Source organism: Coffea eugenioides, unplaced genomic scaffold (assembly GCF_003713205.1).
Source record: "Coffea eugenioides isolate CCC68of unplaced genomic scaffold, Ceug_1.0 ScVebR1_3401;HRSCAF=4607, whole genome shotgun sequence".
Taxonomy (NCBI): Eukaryota; Viridiplantae; Streptophyta; class Magnoliopsida; order Gentianales; family Rubiaceae; genus Coffea; species Coffea eugenioides.
Genome location: NW_020863976.1, coordinates 60,643 through 65,683, shown reverse-complemented (window position 1 = coordinate 65,683; position 5,041 = coordinate 60,643).

The window sequence follows — 5,041 nt, the reverse complement described above, 5'->3', positions numbered from 1 at the left end:
GTATGACTTTGGGATTGGCTGAGGAAAAATAATGAAGCCAAAATGGCTGGAAAATTAGGTAAACACAAAGGGCGTGCTGCCCAAATTTTCGCTCGAGGGCTAGGTTTCTATTTGAACTTGTATACTTTTGTTTGGCCAATACCATGACCGGCTTTCCATTTTAAAACATGATACCTCTTTAGGTTAACACTTCAAATGCTAATTACTCCTTCCCAAAATATAGAAGTATGAGTTAGGGTTATCGGCCACAAGTGAATTACTTTCAAGTACGGTTTTAAGAGTCCTCCTTTTCCATATGATTTTCATCAAAACCCTTGTTATATAACCTCTACTTGAATATATAGTGACTTTTAGTCATACAAACGATTCTTTACGATTCCGAAAGAATATTTTCTTAGCCTATCTATTTGTCTTTTGATTTGTCGTTAGTCAAATGTTTTCCGTTGGAATTCTATAAGCCTTTTGAGCTTGGTTTTGCGATTGATTTTGAAACCCTAGTTATTTTCATCCTTGGGTCCAAACAACCCTCTTTTTACTTGAAAGTTATCTTTACACGCTTTACTCCTAATTAGTCAGGTTTCTTCGTTTCCCCTTAAATGTTTTGCTCGATAAACTGTAATGTGTTCTCTTGTTCAATCTTAGGTTTCACTGGTGACTAAAGTTAATATCCGGAAGGATATTTTGCACATTATTTTGCATAACTAGGTGAGTGTTCCTTGTTTGCTATATTCCTTGACTTATTGGCTTGTTATTATTGATTGATAATGTGTTAAGTGCTTTCAATGATTGTTAAAACGAGTTTTCTAGGCGAGTGTGTACTTTATCGCACTCGACCTAAATAAATGTGAAAGTTTCAATGATTAATGATTAAATGCTAGTTGCGCATGAATGTAAGCCGTTTGGCTGAATTGGGCCCTGCCCTTCGTTACCGATCGACTCGAGCCAGAAGCAGACTCGGTCGGGCGATATGGTGACCCTGGGTGAATTTGGTATACTCGAGTATTACCTTGTAGTCCGGCCACGTACGGATGGGTGGAGTCCGGCCAACGTCCGGAAAGGGATGAATGAACGAAAGAAGGCACGAGGGTTTTACTTTTCAAAAAGGAAATTTTCAAATAATTGGAGGAATAAGGGGAAATGTCAAGGGAACGAATGAACGAACGAATAGCTCCATGTGAGCCCGTATCCTTTTAAATGAATGTGTTACTATCGCTTTCCATTGTAAATGTTTCTTGAATTATTGATACTCCATGTTTAATGTATTGAATTGATTGTTTGATTATCTGTTTGGAACCTCACTGAGTTTTTAGCTCACCCATTTAGTTTTGTTTTCCTTAACAGGGGACGGCGAGCAGGATGAGAGCATAGACTAGCCTAGTCTAGTTCTTTTGTTTTTCTTTGTAATGGTTCTCGCCCTAGTGCTTGGCACGGGCTGGACGTATGAAGGATTGAGAACCTTTGTATATTTGATCTTTATACTCTCTTTTGGGATGGCAATGTATATAAGTTCCGCTTTAAGTTTGGATCGCTGCCCTATTTATTCTTGTGATTTATTCCGATTTTAATTGAGGACTGTAGTGAACGACTGAGTCCCGGCGAGAGTTGGGCAGACGACCCGCCGAACCCTGGGGTACTCCCTAGGGGGAGGTGGGGCCGTCACAATTTCAAACCTATTTCATGATCTATCTTCAACCCTTAACCTTTTCTTCACACCCCCTCAGACCTCATTTACCAAAGTAAGAGATTGAAGTTTGAAAAAGTTGGTGTTTATATTCGTTTGGATTTCTCTCCACAATATTATTCTTGTGGCAACATTGAAATTTAGATGAACGACATCAAAAGGGGTCAGATGTGAAATATTTCTTTTTCAAGGGGCATTCATTCAAATATGGTCATTAGAAATAGATTATTTGTGATACATAGTGAAGTATGGCTGGCTGATGCTAGAAAATTGAGAAGATTCAAGGCAAGTTGCTGCACAGTTTTTGAGGGGCAGTTTTTTAACATTGAAAGATCATGTTTGGATGGTTCTCAAGGTCAAAGTAATCACACGGAGGTGGTAATATTTTCATCAGAATTGTTTCCTCTCTCTTTTGCATGTGAGATTATGTGATCACTATTTATGCCTTCTCAAAAGTATGAAAAATATAGCCCTTTTTTAGTTAAGCATGATTTATACTAGGGCAAATTTTAAAAGGAACGAGTTCCGATTTGATAATGCATTCCAAATTGGTTTTGTGAAAAAATCTTTGAAAAATCGAGAAGATAGTGACATATACATGCATTTTTCATATCCTTTGAAGGAAAATTTTTCATTTTATTCTTCAAATTTCAAAACTTGTCATTTTGACTTCTTTTTTTTAAAAAAAAAAATTCTTGTTTGATTCATTTTCTTCTTCTAAAGTTTGAAACATAAAAAATTGCACATCTACTGAGTAAGTTTGTCGTTGTATGCATTTGATGTTTATTATGTTTGAGTAGCTTGCATTTCACTCTTCAAGTTTGGCAATTTAGAACTTGCTTTTTCATTTCTCCCACTAGTTGTTTGGGTTCGGATCTAATTTCACCATCTATCAAGGTTTAGGGTGCATTTTAATTTCTCCACTAGTTGTTTGGCATCGGGTCTAATCCCACCAGCAAAGTAGACTTGTGATGTATTTTCATTTCTCCCACTAGTTGTTTGGACTCGTGTCTAATTCTATCAGTTATTTAGGCTTGAGGTGTATTCTTATTTCTCCCATTAGTTGTTTGGAATTGAATCTAATTCTACCAGTAATTTAGACTTGGGATGTATTTTCATTTTTTTCGCTAGTAGTTTGGGTTCGGATCTAAACCCACCAACTATCTAGTTTTGGGTGTATTTTTATTCTTTCGACTAGTTGTTTGGACTCGGGTCTAATCCCACTAGCAAGTTAGGCTTGTGGTGCATTTTCATTTTTCCTACTAGTTGTTTGGATTTGGATCTAATTCCATCAGCTATCTAGACTTGGGATGTATTTTGATTTCTCCCACTAGTTGTCTGGATTTGAATCTAGTCCCACAAGCAATTTAGACCTGGGGTGTATTTTTATTTTTTTGCTAGTTATCTGAACTTGGGTCTAATCCCACCAGTTATGTAGGCTTGGGATTCATTTTTATTTCTCTTACTAGTTGTTTGGATTCGGATCTAATTCCACTAGCAAGCTAGGTTTGGGTTGCATTTTCATTTCTCCCGCTAGTTGTTTGAAATTGGATCTAATCCCACCAGCAAGTTAGGATTGAGGTGCATTTTCATTTCCTCCCACTGGTTGCTTGGGTTCGGGTCTAATCCCATCAGCAATTTAGGTCTGGGGTGTATTTTTATTTCTCCCACTAGTTGTCTAGATTCAGGTCTAATTCCGCCAGCAATTTAGGCATGGGGTGTATTTTATTTCTCTCACTAATTGTCTAGGCTCGGGTCTAATTCCATAAACTATCTAGACCTAGGGTGCATTTTCATCTCTCCCACTAGTTATTTGGGTTCGAGTCTAATCCCACCAACTATCTAGACTTGGGGTGTATTTTCATTTATTTCGCTAGTTGTTTGAGTTCGAATCTAATCCCTCCAGCTAACCAGGTCTTGGGTGCATTTTTATTTCTGCTGCTATTTGTCTGAATTCGGGTCTAATCCTACCAACAATCTAGGCATGGGGTGCTTTTTCATTTCTTTTGCTAGTTATTTGGATTCGAGTCTAATTGTGAGGACCCGAAAATTTTTCTATTTTCTTTTATTTCTTTGAATACATTTTCTTTATTTTACTTTATTACCTTAATTTCTTAGATATTTTTAGAAGTGAGTCAAGATTTTTAAGCATTTTCTCCTATAAGTTAATGTATGTTAAGTTCGTAATGCATTATAGAAGTGGGACCTACTAGTGAGTTGCGTAATAAATTTAGTGGACAAAAATGGATTTTTTTTAAGAGGGTTTATGTGATTAGAAGTGTTAAGAGTGGATTAGAGGAAAACAATATAGATTAGCCATTAGAGACAAAGGAAAGACAAGAACATAAGCTTTGCACCTAAGCGTGACATTTGTCGGTCTTTTTTTTTCTGAAACGATAGGAATATATTGATGAAAACATAACTATACATTTGTAGAGCAACAGGTCCAAGAGACTTTACAAAGGTGTTAGACACCTTGAGGATTGTTCCATTCCTCATCAACACAAATGCCTACGGCATAAGTATTCATAGATTTGCTTATATTGCCATTTACTATATCTAAACAAAATGAGCATTTTTGAAACAAAGAGCCTAAGTTGGCAATGTCATCTATCAGAGTTGCCAGCCTGATTGTGACACCCCCACTTCTCTCAAGGGCGAATCCAAGGGTATCCGCGGAACGCCTGTCCAACTCTCGCCAGGACTCAATACAAGCCAATTCCAAACTTAAAATTATTCAACTAATAAATAAAAGTCAAAGTAAGAAAAAGTCTTTCTCTTAATAAACTTTCAAGTCTTACATCACAAGTTCTCAAAATTACATAAATCTTCCCAAAATACAACTGTTATAAGTCAACTAGTCAATTACATTCCAAAAGTCCAATCAAAAGTACACAAGTCGGCTTTCCCAAAATTCTTTCCATTCCGAACTCCTATTAAGGAAGAACAAACTAATGGGGTGAGCTGACGCTCAGTGAGGCCAAGAAAACATGCAAACACATAGTTCACATAACCATGGCCTTTGTACGAAAGTAAAGCAATTAAGGTTAAATAATTCATAAATAATAATAACACATATTTCATAAGGATACAGGAGCTCTCAAGAGCTAAGTTCCACTTGCTTTGCCAAGGCTCGAGCAAATACTTCCCCGTGATGACACTCCGTCAACCGGGTAGGTATTAAGTCCGTAGAACTCAACTTACAATTCCCCTTTCGCCGTTACAACCCCAGACCCGGGCCCGAACTTCTTTTTATAAAAGGCATTACTCCACGAGTATGCCAAGTGAGATCTCTTAATAGACCAAGTTTAAAATTATCTCATAGTTCACCGAGCTTCTCGACCAAACCCTTGCTGGCTC